At 36.9% G+C, this 23,996-nt stretch overlaps 1 protein-coding gene and 2 pseudogenes across 15 annotated transcripts in view; 2 read left to right on the top strand and 1 right to left on the bottom strand.

Annotated features, from left to right (window-relative positions):
* Window positions 1-23,996, bottom strand: part of SLMAP (sarcolemma associated protein) — a 157,318-nt gene that overhangs the window by 111,605 nt on the left and 21,717 nt on the right. The window lies entirely within an intron of this gene.
* Window positions 4,104-4,987, top strand: LOC101394513 (small ribosomal subunit protein eS4, X isoform-like; annotated as a pseudogene).
* On the top strand, window positions 6,326-12,779 carry LOC106801950 (pyruvate dehydrogenase E1 component subunit alpha, somatic form, mitochondrial pseudogene; annotated as a pseudogene).

The following is a 23,996-nucleotide window of genomic DNA, read 5'->3' as shown; positions in this document are numbered from 1 at the left end:
CTCTGAGAACAGGAACAAGACAAGGGTGCCCACTCTTGCCACTCCTACTCAACACAGTACTGGAAGTTTTGGCCAGAGCAATTAGGCGAGAAAAATAAACATAAGGTATCCAGATTGGAAAGGAAGAAGTGAAACTCCCGCTGTTTGAAGATAACATGATCCTATATATAGAAAACCCTAAAGAATCCACCAGAAAATATTAGAAATAATCAACAACTATAGCAAAGTGCCAGGGTACAAAATCAACATACAAAAATCAGTCACATTTCTATACACTAATAACAAACTAGCAAAAATAGAAGTCAAGAATTCAATCTCGGGGCCAGCCCCGTGGCATAGCAGTTAAGTGTGCGCGCTCCGCTGCTGGCGGCCTGGGTTCGGATCCCGGGCGCGCACTGATGCACTGCTTGTCAGGCCATGCTGTGGCGGCGTCCCATATAAAGTAGACGAAGATGGGCACAGATGTTAGCCGAGGGCCAGTCTTCCTCAGCAAAAAAGAGGAGGATTGGTGTGGATGTTAGCTCAGGGCTGATCTTCCTCACATACACACACAAAAAAGAAGAATTCAATTTCATTTACAATCACAACCAGAAGAATAAAATATCTAGGAATAAATTTAACCAAGGATGTGAAAGACCAATACAATGAAAACTATAAGACATTACTGAAAGAAATAGAAGACAACATAAAGAAATGGAAATATATTCCATGCTCATGGACTGGAAGAACAAACATAGTTATAATGCCCATATTACCTAAAGCAATCTACAGGTTCAATGCAATCCCAATCAAAATCTCAATGACGTTCTTCACAGAAATAGAACAAAGAATTCTAAAATTTATGTGGAACAACAAAAGACCCCGAATAGCTAAAGGAATCCTGAGAAAAATGAACAAAGCTGGAGGCATCACAATCCCTGACTTCAAAATATACTACAAAGCTATAGTAATCAAAACAGTATGGTACTGGCACAAAAAGAGACACACAGATCAACAGAATAGAATTAAAAGCCCAGAAATAAAACCACACATCTATGGACAGCTAATCTTTGACAAAGGAGCCAAGAACGTACTATGGAGAAAAGAAAGTCTCTTCAACAAATGGTATTGGGAAATCTGGACAGCCACAGGCAAAAGAATGAAAGTAGATCATTATCTTTCACCATACACAAAAACTCAAAATGGATTAAAGACTTGAATGTAAGACCTGAAACCATAAAACTTCTAGAAGAAAATACAGGCAGTACACTCTTTGACAGGGGTCTTAGCAGCATCTTTTCAAATACCACATCTGCTGAGGCAAGGGAAACAAAAGAAAAAATAAATAAATGGGATTATATCAGACTAAAGAGCTTCTGCAAGGCAAAGGTAACCATCACCAAAACGAAAAAACAACCCACCAACTGGAAGAAAATATTTGCAAATCATATATCCAACAAGGGGTTAATATCCAAACTATATGAAGAACTCATATAACTCAACAACAAAAAGACAAACAACCCGATAAAAAAATGAACAGAGGATAGGAACAGACATTTTTCCAAAGGAGATATACAAATGGCCAACAGGCACATGAAAAGATGTTCAATATCACTAATTATTAGGGAAATGCAAATCAAAACTACAATGAGATATCACTTTACACTTGTTAGAATAGCTATAATTAACAAGACAAAAAATAACAAATGTCGGAGAGGACGTGGAGAAAAGGGAACCCTCATACACCGCTGGTGGGAATGCAAACTGGTACAGCCACAATGGAAAACAATATGGAGATTTCTCAAAAAATTAAAAATAGAAACACCACATGACCCAGCTACCCCACTACTGGGTATTTATCCAAAGAACTTGAAATCAACAATTCAAAGAGACATAATTATTCACGCTTATGTTCACTGAAGCATTATTCACAATAGTGAAGACATGGAAGCAACCCAAGTGCCCATCAACTGATGAATGGATAAAGAAGATGTGATATATATACATACACCCACACATACACACACACATGCACACACACACACACACACACACACACACACACAATGGAATACTACTCAGCCATAAAAAAGATAAAATTGTCCCATTTGCAACACCATGGATGGACCTGGAGGGTCTTATGTTAAGCGAAATAAGCCAGACAAAGACAAACACCACATGATTTCACTCGTATGTGGAAGATAAACACATGGATAAAGAGAACAAATTTAGGGGCCGGCCCCGTGGCTTAGCGGTTAAGTGCGTGTGCTTCGCTGCCGGCGGCCCGGGTTCGGATCCTGGGTGCGCACCGAGGCACCGCTCCTCCGGCCATGCTGAGGCCGCGTCCCACATACAGCAACTGGAAGGATGTGCAGCTATGACAGACAACTGTGTACTGGGGCTTTGGGGGAAAAATAAATAAATAAAATCTTTAAAAAAAAAAAAAAAGAGAACAAATTTAGTGGTTACCAGAGGGGAAGGGGGTTAGGAAGTAGGCAAAAGGGGTAAAGGCACACATATATATGGTGATGGATAAAAATTAGAGTATTGGGGCTGGCCTGGTGGTGTAGTGGTTAAGTTCGTGCACTCCACTTCGGCGGCCCAGGGTTCACAGGTTTGGAACCCGGGTGCAGACCTACACACCACTTATCAAGCCACGCTGTGGCAAGCCTCCCACATACAAAGTAGAGGAAGATGGGCACAGATGTTAGCCCAGGGCCAGTCTTCCTCAGCAAAAAGAAGAGGATTGGCAACAGATGTTAGCTCAGGGCTAATCTTCCTCACCAAAAAAAAAAAAAAAAAAAAAATTAGAGTATTAGGGGTGAGCACAACGCAGTCTATACAGAAACTGATAAATAATGTACACCTGAAATTACAGAATGTTATAAACCATTATGACCTGAATAAAATAATTGAAAAAAATAAGAAAAAAAAAAGAAAATGGACAGAGGAAAAATGAGAAACCACACATCCAGACAAATATTTTAAGGAGTTTTGCTCTAAAGGGAAGCAAAGAAATGAGCACATACAGCAAAGGAAACCATCAACAAAACGAAAAGGCAATGTACTGAATGGGAGAAAATATTTGCAAATCATTTATCTTATAAGGGGTTAATATTCAAAATTCATATAGTTCAAAAGGAAAGAAAAAAAATCCAATTAAAAAATAGGCAAAGGATCTGAATAGACATTTTTCCACAGAAGACACACTGATGGCCAATAACTACATAAAAAGATGCTCAACATCATTAATCATCAGGGGAATTTAAATAAAAACCACAATGAGCTATCACCTCACTCCTAGTAGAACGGCTATTATCAAAAAGACAAGAAATAGTAAGTGTTGGAGAGGATGTGGAGAAAAGCCAACACTTGTACACTGTTGGTGGGAATGTAAATTGGTGCAGCCACTATGCAAAACAGTATAGAGGTTCCTCAAAAAACTAAGAATAGAACTACCATATGATCCAGCAATTCCACTTCTGAGTATTAATCCAAAGAAAATGAAAACACTAACTCAAAAAGACATATACACCCCCATGTTCACTGCAGCATTATTCACAATAGACAAGATATGGAAACAACCTAAATGTCCATCAATGAATGAATGGATAAAGAAAATATGGTATATATATATATAGATACACAATGGAATATTATTCAGCCATTAAAAAGAATGAAATCCTGCCATTTGTGACAACACGGATGGACCTTGAGGGCATTATGCTAAGTGAAATAAGTCAGACAAAGACAAATACCATACGTTCTCTCTTACATGTGGAATCTAAAAAATATATATACATTACAAAAAAACAAACAAAACTAAGCTCATAGATACAGAGAATAGACTGGTGTTTGCCAGAGGCGGTGGGGTGGGGGGTAAAGGAGGATAGGTGAGTCAAAAACTACAAACTTCCAGTTATAAAACAAATAAGTCATCGGGATATAATGTACAGCATGGCGACTATAAATAATACCGTATTTCGTATTTGAAAGTGGCTAAGAAAGTAGATATTAAAAGTTCTCATCACAAGAAAAAAAAATTCTGTAACTGTATGGTGATGGGCATTAACTAGACTTACTGTAGTGATCATTTCACAATATACAGAAATACTGAGCTCTTTTCGTGCCTAGCGCAGCCATGGCTCGTGGTCCCATGAAACATCTGAAGCGTGTAGCAGCTCCAAAGCATTGGATGCTGGATAAATTGACCGGAGTGTTTGCTCCTCGTCCATCTACCGGTCCCCATAAGCTAAGAGATGTCTCCCCCTCATCATTTTCCTAAGGAACAGACTTAAGTATGCCCTAACAGGAGATGAAGTAAAGAAGATTTGCATGCAGCAGTTCATTAAGATTCATGGGAAGGTACAAACTGATATAACGTATCCTGCTGGTTTTATGGATGCCATCAGCATTGACAAGACCGGAGAGAATTTCCGGATGATCTATGACACCAAGGGTCGCTTTGCTGTTCATCCTATTACACCTGAGGAGGCCAAGTACAAAGTGTGCAAAGTGAGAAAGATCTTTGTGGGCACAAAAGGAATCCCTCATCTGGTGACTCATGATGCTCACACCATCCGCTACCCTGATCCTCTCACCAAGGTGAATGACACCATTCAGATTGATTTGGAGACTGGCAAGATTACCGATTTTATCAAGTTTAACACTGGTAACCTGTGTATGGTGACCAGAGGTGCTAACCTGGGAAGAATTGGTGTGATCACCAACAGAGAGACACCCCGGTTCTTTTGATGTAGTTCACATGAAAGATGCCAATGGCAACAGCTTTGCCACCCGGCTCTCCAACATTTTCGTTATTGGCCAAGGCAACAAACTACGGCTTTCTCTTCCCCATGGAAAGGGCATCCGCCTCACCATTGCTGAAGAGAGAGACAAGAGACTGGCAGCCAAACAGAGCAGTGGGTGAAATGATCTCTAGGTGACCTGATTGGAAGAGTCTTTGTACTTAATGAAAGTCAATACAATGTGATTAACCACCTCTTTGTCATTTGTTGTGGTTTGGTTTTTTTGTTTGTTTTAATTTATAGTTTCCTGCTATTTTACTTGATTACATGAAAAGTCAATTGAATTTTCAGATAGGTTTAGGCATTCTGTAATGTGGATTTCCCTGTGTCTCTTATAGGTTGGCTTGGGTGGTGGTGGGAGGGAGAGCATACCAACTTGGTAAAGAAGGAGCAGCAACTAACCCCAGGAGTGGAGAGAGCCAGGGAAGCCCAGAGTGTCACCCCCTTGACTTGGCCGAGAATTCATCTACCCTGTTAAGTCCTCTTGGCTTTTTAAAACACGTGCCCTCCTTTCTCTGGTCTTTATTGCACTAGCCCATTAAAAAAAAAAAAAAAAAGAAATACTGAATCATTACTTTGTATACCTGAAACTAATATAATGTTGTATATCAATTATACAATAAAACCAATTTTTAATCAAAAAAAAAGAAATGAGCAGTAGCTAGAAGGCAAAGTGGGGTCAAGATAATTTTATTTTTATTTTTTATTTTTTATAATTTTATTTATTTATTTATTTTTTCCCCCAAAGCCCCAGTAGATAGTTGTATGTCATAGCTGCACATCCTTCTAGTTGCTGCATGTGGGACGCGGCCTCAGCATGGCTGGAGAAGTGGTGCGTCAGTGCGCGCCCGGGGTCTGAACCCAGGCCGCCAGCAGCGGAGCGCGCGCACCCAACCACTAAGCCACGGGGTCGGCCCGATGATTTTATTTTTAATAAGAGAAAAATCATACTGTTTCATATCCTAACAAGAACGATCCCGTAGAAGGGAGTGGCACTTGGCCCAAGGCTGAGGATTCAGAAAAGGCTTCCTGAAGGAGCTGTCCCACACTGAGTAAGAGTGAGTCAAGAGGAGTGGGGAGGGGACTGATACAGCATGAGCAAACAGCAGTAAGAAACAACATGGGTTGGGGGGCTGGCATGTGAAGTACAAGAGAGAGAATGACAGGTGAGGCAGAAGAAGTAAGCAGTCACTAAGCCTTTTAAGATGTATGAAGCACTACAATCTTTATCATATAGATGATAGGGGACTTGCCACTATAGGGTTTATTTAGGCAGGAAGTACTGAGATCAAACTGACATTTCACTCAGGGAGGGAATGGCTTAAGCGGTACTATACTGAAGGTAGGGAGAACAGCTATGAGGCTATTGAAACAAAGAAATAATAAGGTCCTAAACAAGGACAATGTTAGAAGTAGTGCAAGGGGCTTAGTAACAGAGCCTATGTGCTCAGTGTGAAAGGCAGCAGTTTCTAGTGTGGGCTACTACTAGGCAGATGCTAATGCCTTTATCTGTATTTGGAAATACTGAGGAGGGGGTAATGACTGATCCATTTCGGTTTGGGGTATATTGCTTTTGGAGTCTCTATAGGACATCCAAGTGAGTAAATGTAAGCAGGCAGTGGGCAGAAAACTCAGACCTTAGGGCTCAAGGTATTTGAAAGGCATCAGCATTTGGGTGGTTATTAAAATTATTCTAATATATGAGATGATCCAAAAATAACATTTACAGAGAAAACAATGACTGAACTTTTAGGAATACTAACATTTAAGGAGAAATTAGTGGAGAAAATGCTTTAAGGAATTTCAGATAGAACAGTCAGAAAGGTACAAGAAAAATCAGGAAAAGAAACGAAACAAAACAAAACAAAGAACAAAAAAAAAAGAAACATCTAAGAGGCCAGAGAAACAGCCAAGGGCTAATACCTCTGTATACCTCTTTTTACACCTTTTACCAGTGTAAAAAGAGATGCTGTAGTGACCTGAATCAGCTGGCAGAGATCAGAGAAGGTCAAGAAAAGTCAAATCACATAACAGTCTGGACTTTCCAATTCTGTTGTATTAATTTTTTAAAAATTAGTAGAACCTACAGGGCCATCTCTTCCTGAGGTTCTCAGGTAGTCAAGCCAAACTGAGTGGAAAAGACTAAAAGGACTAAACACGGTTGTACCACTACCTATAGTAGAAGATTATTTACAGTTTTAGTAGAAGAGTATTTATGGTTGCTCTATACAAAGAAAACTGGTAATATATTTCTTAATAAATCAAAAATTGTCATCAATCATAACAAAATAGGAATTCTTTTACTTTTTATCATGCCTGACTTCTTGATTGTTACACATTACCTCACCTATGACTTCACATAAACTCAACTAACAATATAAAAATGTTACAGCCTTATATAACAAGTATTTAAGCATAGATCATACAGAAATCTATAATGCTAGTAATTGGGGAAAATCTTACCAATACAATAAAAATTTATCAGAAATAGAAAGAATGTTTGACATAGGAAGTAAAAAGATAACTTGAAGGATACAGGAAGGAAATAAATAATAAAGTAAGGGTCAATTTCCGTTTTCTGATTCTAGTTCTACTTTATCACTTTCTGGCAGACAATTTGTCAAACTGAAAAATCACTTACTCTTGGATGGCTGTACTGTACTAACTGGGAGTGACTCACAAGTGTTTGGTCCCACCCATACAGAAGAACTCCCCAAAGAACTTAAAAAAAATCAACAGGAAGCATATTTCAGATGAGCGCCTAAAGCAAAATCAGCAAAGCACAGAAAGGACGTGACAAAATTATTTATTGAAAATGGGAAAGTTAATAGCATTTTCTTGGAGTGGGGTGGGGGGAACTCCCAAGGTGTGAGTCACTGGATTAAAGAACAACTGGACCCAGGATTTAGCCAGAACTGGAAAAGCAGGATTTAGACCACAGCAGAGCAAACATGCAGCTGTCTAGGCCAGAAAGAAAAAAAGGCTTGTTAGGTTAGTGCCTCCAGAGTTTGGGTGAGTCACAGAGACAGAGTAGGGAGGAAAGCACGACCAGACTCAACTTTAGCACATGGGAAAAATCTGCAGCTGTTTTTTTATGTTTTGGTTTATTGCCTCCCTTATTAATTTACTACTAAAACATTTTAATTACATTCAAGGAAGCTAAAATGAAAGTTACCAGGCCAGCCCCTCTGGCCTAGTGGTTAAATTTGGCACGCTCAGCTTCAGCAGCCCAGGTTCAGTTCCCAGGCACAGACGTATACCCCTCATTTGGTATAGGACGTTAGCTCAGGGCAAATCTTCCTCTGCCAAATAAAAGGAAGTTGCCTCAGAATCTTACTACTCCAAGGATCTGGACAGGCTTGGCCACATTGCTTTATACGTGGACTAGACCAACACACAAAGCTAACATCACTATCACAACCTTTCTAGCACTAGATATTTTGATTTTGCTAATTTAATATAACCAATTTGTAAAATATTTATTTCTGTGGTTACTAGCAAGAATGAATGTTTATTTACTACATACAATCATCCTGAACAAACAGACTGCTTGTTTCTTTGGCCTGTTTATCTACAACAATCTTGATGGCCTTCTTTTATATTGGAAAGGGCATTTTATGTGTTATACATATATACATATATTCATTTTTCTGTCAGAATTAATCCAAATGATGTCTCATTTCTATTTTTCTCATTTTTCATGGAATTGAAGTTTTCAATGTTTATTTAGATGCTCATTGATTTTATTTGCCTTTACTTGGTTTTAGGCTCTAGTAGTTACTCATCTACCAATAAATCCTGAAGTGGTTTACATTATTACAGTCATACTACATATCTTAGAACTTTTCACTTGCCTGTTCCAATCATTCCACTTTAACTCTTTTACATCATTTAATTGTGTTTCTTTTCTAGTACTACCATTTATTCTTTAAAAGAAACATTTTTGTGGCTAAGTATTGATATGAAATTTCATGAGCTCCAAGCAATTCTAATTCTAGGTGTCTACCCAAGAGAAATGAAGGATACAAAAAACTGTACACAAATGTTCCTAGCAGCATTGTTCATAATAACCAAAAGTTGGAAGCAATCCAAATGTCCATCAACCACTGAATAATTAAGATAAATCAGCAATAAAAATGAATGAACTACTGACACATTCCACAACATAAATGAACCTCAAAAACATAACGCTAAGTGAAAGAAGCCACTCACAAATGACTGCATTTAGCATGATTTTGTTATTTGATATTTCTAGAATATGCAAATCTAGAGAGACAGAAAGCAGATCAGTGGTTGCCTAAGGCTGAGATCAAGGACTGAATGCAAATGGGCACAAGGCGGGCACAAGGGAACTTTTCAGGGTGATAGATATGTTTTACAACTAGATTGTGGTGATGGTTGCAAAACAATAGATTTACTAAAAATCATTAACTTCAAGTAAACTCCACATACATTTACAATGGGGGAATTTTATGGAGTGTAAATTATACCTCAATAAAGCTGTTTTTGTGTGTGTGTGTGTTAGGAAGATCAGCCCTAAGCTAACAGTTGATGCCAATCCTCCTCTTTTTTTTTTGCTGAGGAAGACCAGCCCTGGGCTAACATCTGTGCCCATCTTCCTCTACTTTGTATGGGACACCGCCACACCATGGCTTGACAAGCGGTGCGTCACCGCGCACCCAGGATCCGAACCTGCGAACCCCAGGCCGCCGAAGCAGAGGGCGCGCACTTAACCGCTGTGCCACCGGGCTGGCCCCTCAATAAAGCTGCTTTTAAAAAGCCAATGAACAGAGGAAGGATAAAAAGAATATCGAAATATATACACACACATATTAAACAATCATGAAATAGAAAAATTTAAAGGATTCAATTTGTTACTGACAAAAGTAGCAGAAAGTATTTTAAATAATAAATATTTAGTGCTTCCTAGGGTGACATAAGAGAAAACTTTTCACTAGTTGGTCATGGGAGTATAAATTAGCACAACCTGTCTTGAAAGCAGTCCGGTGAGGTACACCAAGGGAGCTTTAAAAATGTGCCCTTTGCAGTATGTTCTCTGACATTGGTCTTAGCAGTATCTTTTCGAATACCATGTCTACGCAGGCAAGGGAAACAAAAGAAAAAATAAACAAATGGGACTACATCAGACTAAAAAACTTCTGCACAGCAAAGGGAACCATCAACAAAACAAAAAGACAACCCACCAACTGGGAGAAAATATTTGCAAATCATATACCTGACAAGGGGTTAATTTCCAAAATATATAAAGAACTCATAAAACTCAACAACAAAAAAATGAACAACCAAATCAAAAACTGGACAGAGGATATGAACAGACATTTTTCCAAAGGAGATATACAGATGGCCAACAGGCACATGACAAGATGTTCAACATCACTAATCATTAGGGAAATGCAAATCAAAACTACAATGAGATATCACCTCACACCTATCAGAATGGCTATACTTAACAAGATAAGAAATAACAAGTGTTCCGGCCGGCCCTGTGAGTGCTCGCACTCCGCTGCTGGCGGCCCGGGGTTCGGATCCCGGGCGCGCACCAACACATCGCTTCTCCAGCCATGCTGAGGCCACGTCCCACATACAGCAACTAGAAGGATGTGCCGGGCTGGCCCCGTGGCTTAGTGGTTAAGTGCATGCGCTCTGCTGCTGGTGGCCCGGGTTCGGATCCCGGGCGCACACCGACGCACTGCTTCACGGGCCATGCTGAGGCCGAGTCCCGCATACAGCGACTGGAAGGATGTGCAGCTATGACATGCAACTATCTACTGGGGCTTTGGGGGAAAAAAAAAAAAAAGAAAAAAAAATAAATAAAATTTAAAAAAAAAAGAAAGCAAAATTATCATATATAAATATAAAACTTTAAAANAAAAAAAAANAAGGATGTGCAGCTATGACATATAACTATCTACTGGGGCTTTGGGGGAAAAAATAAATAAATAAAATTATAAAAAAAAAAAAAGAAATAACAAGTGTTGGAGAGGATGTGGAGATAAGAGAACCCTCATACTCTGCTGGTGGGAATGCAAACCGGTGCAGCCACTACGAAAAATAGTATAAGTACTTCTCAAAACATTAAAAATGGAAATACACCATGATCCAGCTATTCCACTACTGGGTATTTATCCAAAGAACATGAAATCAATAATTCAGTAAGATTTATGCACCCATATGTTCATTGCAGTATTATTCACAATAGCCAAGACATGGAAGCAACCTAAGTGCCCATCAATGGATGAACAGATAAAAAAGATGTGATATATATATATACAATGGAATACTATTCAGCCATAAAAAAGACAAAATCGTGTCATTTGCAGGAACATGGATGGACCTTGAGGGTATTAAGCTAAGTGAACTAAGTCAGACAGAGAAAGACAAATACCATATGAATTCACTCATATGTGGAAAATAAACAGACATAGATAAGGAGAACAGACTGGTGGTTACCAGAAGGGAAGGGAGTGAGGAGAGGGCAAAAGAGGTAGAGGGGCACACATGTATAGTGCCTGATAAAAACCAGACTACTCGTGGTGAACACAATGCAGTCTACACAGAAACTGAAATACAATAATGTATACTTGAAATTTATACAATGTCATAAGCCAATATGACCTCAATAAAATAATTTTTTGAAACGTGTCTTTTGATTCACTTCCGAGAATCAAGCCTAAAGAAGTAATAAAAAATACGAATAAAGATATTCAGTAAAGCAAAATTTATAATAGTTTTAAAAAAGGTAAACTATGTAAATATTCAACAATGGAAGAATGGTTAAGAACATTACAGCCCCATCCATGAATATCAGACACCCTTAAAAAATGTTTGTGGGCCTATGGCCCAGTGCACAGCATGACATCATCACCACCACCACCATGGCCTGCACTCAGGAGGAAGATGCTCTAAGAGGAAGATACTCACTGTTTCCCAAATGTTTTGGGTAGGAGAGTGTTGGTGGCATATCCTGTAACTTTGCAAACGATGCTACACTTGAAATTAAGAAACGTAACCTTCATGGGTTTGAAGAGGGCCCTCCTATCACAATAGTGCTCAGCAGGGAAGAGGGATTCAAACAGTACAGGATGATACAGACTATTCACCAATGGAATTAAACAGAAAATTATTAGTGGTTTCTATCACTTGTGTAACGTCAAGAAGTTTGGGGGGGGGGCTTGATAGCAGGATAAATAGTGCAGATCATCTCATCGCATCCTATCGGGTTCACGGCTTTAGCTTTATTGTGGACCTTCTGTCCCAGAAATTTGCAGAGTTTACAGGACAAAGAAAAAGGTGCACTAAAGGAAAAGTAGGATAAATGCACATGTACACCAAGAACTTCTGAGGCACTGTCAGAGCTCATGTCCCCGTGAGAGTTGGTATTGGTCTGACCTATAAGTATAACGGAAAAGACGAGGTCTGCTTGACTTTATATTTGAAGCTTACAATATGGCAGCTTTGTGGAAATCATTGTTTATTTTCATCTGTGAGAATAATTGCTATGGAATGGGAGCATCTGTTGAGAGAGCAGCAGCCAGCACTGATTACTACAAGAGAGGCAATTTTATTCCTGGGCTAAGGGCAGATGGAATGGATGTTCTATGTGTTCAGGAAGCAACAAAGGATTGTACCTGCTATTATATTACAGATCTGTAAAGGGGACAACACTGCAGACTTACTATTATTAAGGACACAGTACGAGCGATCCTGGAGTCAGTCATCGTACATGAGAAGAAATTCAAGAAGAAAAGTGACCTTATTATGCTTCTCAAAGATAGAACAGCACACGGCAATATTGCCAGTGTTGAAGAATTAAAGGAAGCTGACAGCGCAGTGAGGAAAGAAATGGAGAATACTGTCTAGTTTACTATAGCTGATTCCGAACCACCTTTGGAAGAATTGGGTCATCACATCCACAGCAGCGATCCACCTTTTGAAGTTTATGGTGCAAATCTGTGGATCAAGTTTAACTAGATCATTTAAAGGCAGACTGTAAATTTATTATTATGCCTGCAATGGGACAGTCATGGTCAACTTTAAGAAACTTTGTGGTCTCAACTTTAAAAGGAATAAAACCCATAAAAAACAAATAAAATATTTGCCAATGTGTTTATACTATGCTACAAAATTAAGTTTAAAAAGTTGGGGGAAAAAACGTAATGGGTTCCAAAGGTCCAGTGGTGCAGTGAAAAGTGCATCTTCTTTGCTATGTCCCACAGTTTCCCAATTTCCCTCCACAGAAGCAAACGTGTTACCAGTCTCTTCTATATTAAAAAATGCAATTTCTTTTAACTGAAACAAACCAACAAACACAAAAAAACACCTCAAAGTGTTTAAAGGAGAATCTCATAAATTCTTACATTCAGAAAGAAAAACTTGGAGGGAGAAATATAAACACTACATAATTAACATGACCCAAATAGTAGAAGATACAAAAAGTATATATACACTCAGGGAATTTGGAGGCATTGAGTTAAACCTCTGGGAAGATAGAATAAGATATTTTACGTGTAGGGTAGGGACTCTCTTAGATCTATACTTACACAAACAATTCACCCTAAAATAAAATCCAACCCCTAAGGCAAGCAGAGCTCTCCCCTCTTCTATCAATGAGTCACAAAGCTGTCTTGATTTTTGCCAATCAAGCCAGAAAACGCACCATCTCACTCCTGGTATGGGGGTGAGCTAGGTATGCTTTATAAACAAAAGTTATTACAATTAGAGGAAAATATCCTCTAATATTTGTTATAAGTAACAAATTGTATCCTTTAACTGTGGCAGTCAAACTCTTGCCTTTTGCTTCCTGACAATGTTAACTCTACTAATTTATTCTCTAACACAGAAATAATGACCCCAACAATAGTGGGCTGCCTACTGCAACTACACCACACAGAGGAGAGAGCTTCTGAAGATCTAAGAATAAATGTATTAAAATATAACTTTCCTTCTTACCCCTAGTAGGGAAAAAATATAATCATCTTCATTATGACTGCCATTATAAACTGAGGTATCACAGAGTGACTTGCTCACAAACAAAAATTTCCAAAGCAATGGAATAGCTGAGTCACTTTTCACTAAAGATTTAATTATCTCATATAGTCAGTGAAAGAAAAGGATATAATATCATGAAAGTCACGTATTTCTGTAGTCTTTGTTCGCAGTTCCAAAATGAATTTCAACATGGTTGCTGACTCTGAGTGATTTTCACATACTCAGATTTCCCTCTTAAAGCTTTTAGATACATCCTTTTTCTGGAATTAAATTAAATAACATCTATGCATGAATTGAGTTACACTATAGGTCGTGCTCTACCAACTTCTAGCTGAGTTTATCTTATAATGTTAGCTTTTCCTAGAATGCGCTACTCCATTGAGCTATAACACTCCTTTGGGCTTTATGCCATTTCCTAAATTTAAAATTGAAACATCAGTTGAAGAAAAACAGGTACAACCTAACAGCTTATGCAACTTAATTACAGATAGATTAAGCTGCATATATTAGCTTCAGAACAAAAAGAGTCAGAAAAAACTCTAGAAAATCAAATATGAGATTTTTACTGCCGAAGAGGTCTATAAAATACCCTCATCGATGAGATAACTTCGGGCCCCAAAGAAGCTGGCTGTACAAGAGTGCAAGACAAATAAGCAAAACTGGAGGAAGGGGCCAGGGACTCCAACATATTCTATGTCACAAATAAACAGCCTCCACAATCTCAAAAATATCTAAATAGAAAATTAGCTAAACTGTCAAATGATAGACAAATTCAAGAATCACTCATTTGACTAAAAATATTACTGGCAATAAATGACTGATTAGAAAAGATCTCATATACCAGTAAAAATAGTTAACATTTATTGAGTCCCTACTGTGTGCCAGATTATTAAGCCCTTTATATATATTAACTCATTTAATTCTCACAACTCCCCTATGAGGTATTATTATCCCCACTTTATAAACAAGAAAACTGAGGGACAGAGAGGCTAAATTACTTGCCAGAATTCACGAAGCAAATAAGAATCAGGATATGAACTCATGCAATGATCTCCTCGGCTGTAGTCCCTAACTCCCCACTTCTGACCTCCCAGCTCTTAATTACTCTACTGTACTGCCTTTGTAATTTTAGTCCAACTCCTCACTTTGCAGATGAGAAAACTGTGTTCCCTGAGGAAGAGATAAAATTCATTCAAGGCTCAAAACTATTTAACAGTAGTACTGGTACTAGGACTCAGGTTTCCTATTCACATACGCTTTCCTATTTCACATTGGGCTTTTCCTATTTTCCTATCATTTTTCCTATTTCACAGTGGGCTTTTCCCCCCATTTAGTCTTTTTCAAAAATAATTTGTTTTTCTGAGAATAAGATATTTATTGTTGAAGTCAGGAGAGTACAATAAAGTACAGAAGAAAATTAAAAATCACTCCTCTCAGCTTCCAAGGATAACCACCGTTAACAATTTAACAGGGCCGGCCCTGTGGCTTAGTGGTTAAGTGCGCGCGCTGCGATGCTGGTGGCCCGGGTTCGGATCCCGGGTGCGCATCGAGGCACCACTTCTCCGTTCATCCTGAGGCCGAGTCCCGCATACAGCAACTAGAAGGATGTGCAGCTACGACATACAACTATCCACTGGGGCTTTGGGGGGGAAAAAAAAAAAAAACAATTTAACATATTTCTTTATATGCACTGCAAGAATAACATTCCACTTCCCTGCCCCGTATTTTTAAAGAGGCTAAGAGACATACTTTATATATAGTTGTATATTTATTTTACTTTTTCCCTTATATCATTATTTTCCCATGGCATAAATATTTTTTGAAAATATGACTAAATGGCAAATGACACTTCATAAATTTCATTAATTTTAAAGAGAATATTTAATAAACTTTCCTAAAACCTTTGATAGTTATATGGATGTTTTAAATATGGATGGGAGGGCCAAGTAAGAAAGTACTCAAAAATGGTTAAAATAAATCTTCAGGACCTTGGATTAGGCAATGGTTTCCTAGATATGACACTAAAAGCACAAGTGACAATAAAAATTAAAAATTTTAAGATCATTAAAAATTATTAAAAAATAAAAGATAAATTGACCTTAAAAATTAAAAACTTTTGTGCTGTAAACGACACCATCAGGACAAATATTATATGATTCCACTTATATGAGGCATCTAGAATAGGCAAATTCATAGAGCCACAAAGTAGAAATAGTGGTTATCAGGGACTGGGGGAGGAGAATGGGAGTTATTGTATAATGGGTACAGACTTTCTGTTTGGGATGATGGAGAAGTTCTGGAGATGAAGGTGATGGTTGCACGACACTGTGAATGTATTTAATGCCACTGAATTGTACATCTAAAATGGTAAAAATGATAAATTTTATGTTATGTATATTTTTCCATAATAATTTTTAAAAGGCATCATCAAGACAATCTACAGAACAGGAAAACATATTTGCAAATCATCCATCTGATAAGGGAATTGTATCCAGAATATACACTCAACAATAAAAAGATAAATAACCTAATTTTTAAAATAGGGAAAGGATATGAACAGACATTTCTCCAAAAATATATACAAATGGCAATAGGTACATGAAAAGATGCTCAACATTATTAGTTACTAGTGAAATGCAAATCAAAAACACAATGAGATACCACTTCATACTTACTAGATGGCTACAATAAAAAAGAGAGACAACAACATGTGTTGGCCAGGAAATGGAGAAAATGCTAGTGGGAATGTAAAGTAGTATAACCACCTGGGAAAACAGTTTGGCAGTTCCTCAAAATGTTAAATATGGAGTTACAATATGATCCAGCAATGCTACTCCTAGGTACATAACCAAGAGAACTGAAAACATATGTCCACACAAAAACTTGTACATGTATGTTCACAGTGGCATTGTTGGTAACAGCCAAAAAGTAGAAACAACCCAAATGTTCATCAACCAATGAATGGATAAATGAAATGCTGTATATCCCTAAAACGGAATATAATTTGGCAATAAAAGGTATGAAGTACCGATGCATGCTACAACATGGATGAACCTTGAAAACACTATGCTGAATGAAAGAAGCAAGACACAAAAGGCCACATGTTATATGATTCTATTTATATGAAATATCCAGATAGGAAAATATATAGAGAAAGAAAGAAAGATTAGTGGTTGCCAAGGGCTGGGAGAGAAGGAAATGGGGAGGGTTGCTAAGCGGTACAGCGTTTCTTTTCAAGGCAATGAAAATGTTCTGGAATTAAATAGTAGTAATAGCTGCACAATTTGGTGAATATACTAAAAAACCACTTAAGTGTACGCTTTAAAAAATTAAAAATAAACTAAAAATATGGTTAGGTAATTTATGATAAGGAGATAAATTTTCAAAGTGCTTAGAAGTGGTAATTTACGACTGTAAGTATGTGAATTTTGAGAGAGAATCTGGGGGGAAAAATCCAAAGGATAAAGACAAAGTCTTTATGGAAACCATAGACAATGGAAACAAAGATCAAGATGTTAATTAAAACTGTCAAAAAATTAAGGACTAGGAAAGTACAATGTCATGCAAAGAAAAGTTTGAAAAGTTCTATTAAAATTCATACTGAGGAAGATGGAAAAGTGAGTTTCAGAGCAGAAAGAAAGCAAAAAGAACAATCACCAAAACAAAATCATTCAATGACTCATCTAAGAAGCTCCCTGACGACTTCAAAAAATAATTTAAGTGAAGCTTTACCTGTTAGTAAAGCACAAGGTCAGGAAGATACATATATGATCTAAATTTATAAAATTGAGGGAGATAGGGACAGATTTCACCAAACGCAGAGTACTAGTAATTGAGGGCAAAACTGAAATTTAACCAGAATACTCTGGGGATACATGATAGTATTCCTTTTACACAGCAAATCTGTAGGATAAGATGAACTGAACTATGTTGGATTCCCTGTCAATAAATCAGAAGTATCTATCCTAAATAAGCTGAGGTGATGATGAAAGATGGACGGGCATGCTGCATGCTAGAATGTCAGCTCCATGGGGGCAGGACTTTATTTTGTTTAACTAGAACAGTGCTTAGCACATAGGAAGTGCTCAACAATAACAGCTAACTGAATTAACAGCACTTTAAAATCTACAGAACACTGTGCATATGTTTTCAGAATTCACATCTAGATTAGGGAATTCTATAAATCTAGAAATGGAATCCTAATGGATGAAAGGCCAGAGATATCTGAGATCTAAAACTAGAGTTTCAGGGAAGCAAAGAATTTCCCTCTAAATACCACACTGACTGGAAGCAGATAAGAAGCCTACATAACTTGCTTATGTTGTTAAACGTTTAAACATATTCATAAACTTCCTTTATTTTTTACAATTGTCAGTACACTTCTAAAAAGTTAACTATTTAAATGGTAAAAATAACTATATACACTTATAATTCATCAGGTCAAGTTAAAGGAACACACAATATAGAAAATAAAGTCACATAAAGACAAAGTATGATTTAAGTAAAATATAACAGACAAAAATCAGTATCTAAGAGATACAAGGAGAAAATATAAAATCTAACTGTTAAAATCTATTCAATTCTAACTAAACTTAGAACAATGGACACAGAAGTAAGACAAAGTCCCCTCACCTTAAAGGAATTCAATTCAGGATAAGAGACAAGAAAAAACTACAAAACAGTTTTGATAAACGTCATGACAGAGATAAGGACAATTTCTAACAATGACTGATTCAGCTAATTTACTTATTAAGTTTACATGGAGAATTAAAAAAGACACTTATTTTAAAGCATTAGTACATGTATAAAAAGTTTCTGTATCTGTCACATAAATAGTAAAATCAATACCAACAAAAGGTATTTTATATAAAAATACCACTAAGAAGGCTGCATTTAAATACTTAACACAACTGTTACAAAATTTTATTCTTTACATCAAAGTACTCTATTGTTAGAATAATGACAAATGTCACTAGTTGGTTCATTTCACTTCACTTTTCTTTTTAAACAAGATACCTGCAGGCAACAGACATGCAATTAAAGCTGTAGTTCAAGTTCAAACAATTCCTTTTGAACCCCCTAAAAAGCCCACTAAAACATCCTGTTATACTTCTCACATTTCAATACTGTTTTAGATTTACCTCTATTAAGGACTTTATTTGATATCAAGCAAAATTTGAGATGAAATGTTGTTTTGCTTTGCATTAATAAATAGATATGTCTTTATACAGATCAGTTTCAATTCTAAAGTTTAGTAAAGGACGTAAATTGGTTCAAGTATGAGAGATCTCTATTACTCAGTAAAATTACAATTTTTGAGTACTTAACCTAAGCGAATTCAGATGCTATGACAAAAAAACTTAAGCAATTTTTGGAGTTTTCTGTTGATACAGAAGTTCATTTGATAGTTTAAAAAAAAATTATATTGAAAATATTGAAGTGAACTTTTAAATAGTCATAACTTAGAAAATTTATCATACCTTAACTTTTTTTTCGTCCTCAAACTGTTTTTCAAGACCCTGAGAAATTTACACTCTGTTTCAGGCATATTCTTAGTAGCAGAGCCGGATTTACAATAAGGAAGTGACTCTGCAGATTCTGAGTTTTGACATACGTGCTTTACAAGAGAAAGCATTGTGCAAGTAAAAGAGTACCAGTCTTCAGAACTGCAACATATGCTAAATAAAATGGTTCATTTTTAAAAAGCAAGACTGTCACTATATACTTATACTGGGCCAAAACTCATAAAAAGCCATTCTTCCAAAATCTCCTTTTTCCCCTACTCTTCCACTCAAAATAAGTTTTTCCATCCAAGAACTCATAAAAGGTATTTGAAATATATATTTTAGTACATCTTTATTATCTTTACATTCAAGGATATAACTCTTTGTAATTGAAAATATTTTATTTGACCACTTTGCTCCAAAGTAACTTAATCATGTTTTTCTATTAAATTTAGAGTACCTTAAATATATCTCATGTAAAATTAATTACTTAATTTCTAACTACCAAGTTTATAAAACAGTCCTGCATACATGATCTTATTTCATATAGTATAAATTCAGTGGAATTATTCAGAGGAATGTTTAATTAATAATTGCTTGATACCCTCCTTTTTACTTAAAATGTTGACAGTATATTTTAATAGTCACATATTCAGCACCAACCACAAAAACAAGAATGCAAAACTGAAAAACTATTATAAAATGATATAAATAGAAAATAAGTGACCAAAGTACCATAAAATTAAGAGAATTTGATAATTCACAAAATATATCTCTCACTGCAAAAATATTCAAATTTTATCATGGTGTTTCTTCTTTTTTCACACTTGGTTTATAAGTTCCTATAACCATTCTTTAATAGTTAGGTGTTTGTCAGGATGGATACTAAAACGTTTAACCCTTCTGTTGACTATTATAGGATTTATGCTAAAAATTTAATTTTGGCCAAATGTAAAATAACTATCAGTCATCCCCAGATTAAGTCGTCCTCAGAGAGTCTCTCATTCACATACTTTGGACAGAGTAAGAGCTGGATATATATGCAGCTATACACATGCACACACATTTACACACATATATACACAAACTTTGCATAGAAGTACTTTTTTTTTTTACCAATAGAAATGCAAAGATAAATTCCCAGTGTTAAAAACTCAGAACATCAAAAAAGTACTAGAGAATATCATCTTTGGCTACTGAATTTCTAGTTTGTGCAGAATTAGAAAATTTTAACATTCCTATATATTTTAGACATCTGTGACTCATGTCCCATTTGCACAAATTATATTTAACTCAACAAGACTTCAACATACATTTAAGTCTATTGACAAATTAATCTGGATAGGGAGTGCCTAACCTCTGAGGCTTTTCTCACTCCACACACACCCCGCCATATACCTGGGGAACCACCACAGTCTTCTTGCAAGTAGCAACAATTAAAACTGGAGAAGAAACAAATTATCATCACTGAAGTGTACATACACATATCTTTCATATGAAAAAGCCCTTAATTACCCTCTGCATTCACTCAGTCAAGCACTTTCAGAGCTGTCACACTCACTAACCTACAGGCTTCTTGACCCATTGCCAGAGAGCTTCCATACCCACTACTCTACTGAATAGCCCTCAAGCCACTGATGAGACCCCTGCCTGCCAAATCCAAGGACGACTTTCAGCCTTTATAAGGTGACATTTGAGTGCTATTAGCAATCATCTTCTCAAAAACTCTCCCCCGCCTTATTACTCACAAATCCAATCTTTCCTGGTCCCCCTACTTCTCAAGCTGTTCTCCAACTCTGTTTTCTTTCTCCCTGCTAGCTGTTCAAATGTTGATCATGCCCAGGGTTCTTCCCCAGCTTCTACTTTTCTAGAGATGTACAAACTTCCTGGGGAGACTATTTCCTACAGCCTTCACTACATTGGTTGATGACTCCCAAATCTGTCTCCCTCAATCCAGATGATTGGGTTGCACTCCAGAAATTTATTTCTAACTGTCCTTTCTACGATATCACTCTACTGGGTCTCCTTGCCTCTAGGCACAATTCCAATGGCTTCCACATTATCACCAAGACTGCTGCTCTAAAAACAAAGATCTAACCATATGATTCTATTACTTAAAATCTTTTGGAACTCATCACCACCTGTCCTAAAGGAAAATGCAGCATGACACTAAAATCCTTCATGACTTGGTCCTAAACTACCTTTTCTGCCTCATCTTCTGTCCCTTCCCCCATATGATGTCACACAAAATCACTCCAAGTTTCTCAAACAAGCCACCTATTTTTACTTCTTCATGTTATTACTCATGCTATTTATTAGTGCTGCCTAAAATGTACTTCCCTTCATTTGCATGCTAAAATCCTACTCTTCTTTTAAGACTTGTTTCAGATGTCACCTGTGGAGAAGCCATCCTATTCTCTCCTTCATTGCCTTATCAATTAGTCATTCCATCCTCAACATTTCTACTGAAGTTCATTTGAATAGTACCTCTCTTAGCAATTATTTCACTATTTTGTAATTATCTGTAGACATGTCCACTTATACAGAATCACTGAAGGAGGGGTCCCATCTATTTACCCTTGTCTCCCTGTCAGCTGGCAAACATGCCACATAGTAGATGCTTAATAAAGAGATGCCCAATAAGCAAATGCTGTATAATTTATGTCACTCTCTATTTTAAGTACTCTAATGTTTGACCCTATGAACTAATATATCCCAGTGTTTTATTTGAAAATATGATTGATGTAGATTCAGTTCATGACAAAGTACATGAATAGCCAAGATAAAGCAGATTGAAGAGATGTTTGGGGGGAAAAAAACACTTATGACTAAACCCCATAACTCAATGTCAGAGCTATTCATAAAAGATACTAAGCAGTGTATCAATGATATAGTCTTCTCTCATAAAAAGAACAACACTATTTCAAATTATAATTTCTTTCTGCCTTAATTTCCTCTTCTCCGATAGAGACACAAACCATTTTTTTGCTTTATGGATATTAGGACGCTCATAAGGGACTGTAAAACAACTTTATTTTTGCTAAAATGCATTCTTACTTGATAGCTCCCAAAGCTACATAATTTTCACTTTGTGTTGGAAAGTAAGTCAAGTGTAGGAGAATGTATGACTGTACTCAATTATTCCACTGCTCTTTACTAAATGAATATTAATTACACTTCCCTACCCAACTGCATCACGCTTAGACATGTGACTTGCTTTGGCCAATGAAATGTGAGTGGAAGTGACATACGCCATTTCTGAACAGAAGCTTTAATTGTAATTCTACAGCTCTGCATAGCTCTTTTCCTTCTACCACCAGAACATGTCCTAGATCAGAGCTGCTCATTTACCCTGATTCTAGAAAGGAGAACAACTGTGGATGGAGCTGCCATCTACCTAAATATGTAACATGAGCAAGAAACAAATCTTTGTTATAAGGCACCAAGGTCTTGGTGTTGTTTATTACCACAGTATAAACTGCAGAAACTGATACACTGAATTAGATGCTCCTCCTCTATAATATCATAATACCCAGACATATACTGCTATAAAATTATACTATACTTAAAGGTTTTTTTATTGTCTTATTCAAATAGACTTACGATTTCAAGAAGTAAGACACTTGTTTTTTCATCTCTAGCACCTGCTAGTGGAAGGCTGATAAATGATTGCTGAAATACCTATAAAGGTACCCATCATTTATTTTCCAATAAATGAAGCTACAAAGTTACTGAAATTTTTGAAAATGTAAGACAAACATAACTTACATTGTAAAGAAAAGTCAAAGAGATCAAAACAACTTATACTGCAAAAAGCTGAAGAGATCTCATAGTCATTTGTTACCTTATCTTAGGTTAAATATCCTAACGTTTTTCTAAAAGATTTCAGCAATATATTTATCAAAGATTCCAATAATACCACTTTACTTACAACATATTCACTTGATAATCAGAAAGGAAAGAAGAGAAGTGTGGGAGCAGATGTCCCAGTTCATGCACTAAAAAATTCACATGCTTCCTCACAGATCCGTATTTACATATGTTTAGTTACCCGTTTCTAAACAGTTCCTAAAGAAATGGCTGACCCAGAAAACTGACAAATAACAACTCAGAAGAACCAACACATTACAAAAAAAAAAATTCAGGACCGGCCCGGTGGCACATCAGTTAAGTTTGCGTGTTCCACTTCAGTGGCCCAGGGTTCCCCAGTTCAGATCCTGGGCGCAGACCTACTCGCTGCTCATCAAGCCATGCTGAGGCGGCACCCCACATAGAAGAGCTACAACTCTATAACTATGATACACAGCTACGTACTGGGGCTTTGAGGGGAAAAAAGAAAAAAAAGAGGAAGATTGGCAACAGATGTTAGTGCAAGGCCAATCTTCCTCAAAAAAAAAAAAAAGGTTAAAAAAAAAACTAATTCAGTAATCTTAAAACATGTTAATCTGAAGTCACTTAGCACCAGGGTAAAAAACATATTGCCTCTAATACCTCTAAGTGCATAACTCTATTAGAAAATACAACTAGGTCATTAATTAAGAAAAGGTTATGTCCTTTACTCTATTTAAGGTCACAGGGAAATGTTTAATCACTTTAGGAAAATTTCCAACCAAAAGTGATTTGGGGGGCCGGCCCGGTGGCGCAGCGGTTAAGTTCCCATGCTCTGCTTCAGCAAACTGGGATTCGCAGGTTCAGA

Source organism: Ceratotherium simum, chromosome 5 (genome assembly GCF_057802395.1).
Source record: "Ceratotherium simum simum isolate JZ-2026a chromosome 5, ASM5780239v1, whole genome shotgun sequence".
In the NCBI taxonomy this organism is placed as follows: Eukaryota; Metazoa; Chordata; class Mammalia; order Perissodactyla; family Rhinocerotidae; genus Ceratotherium; species Ceratotherium simum.
This window is presented reverse-complemented; position numbering and strand designations above follow the sequence as displayed.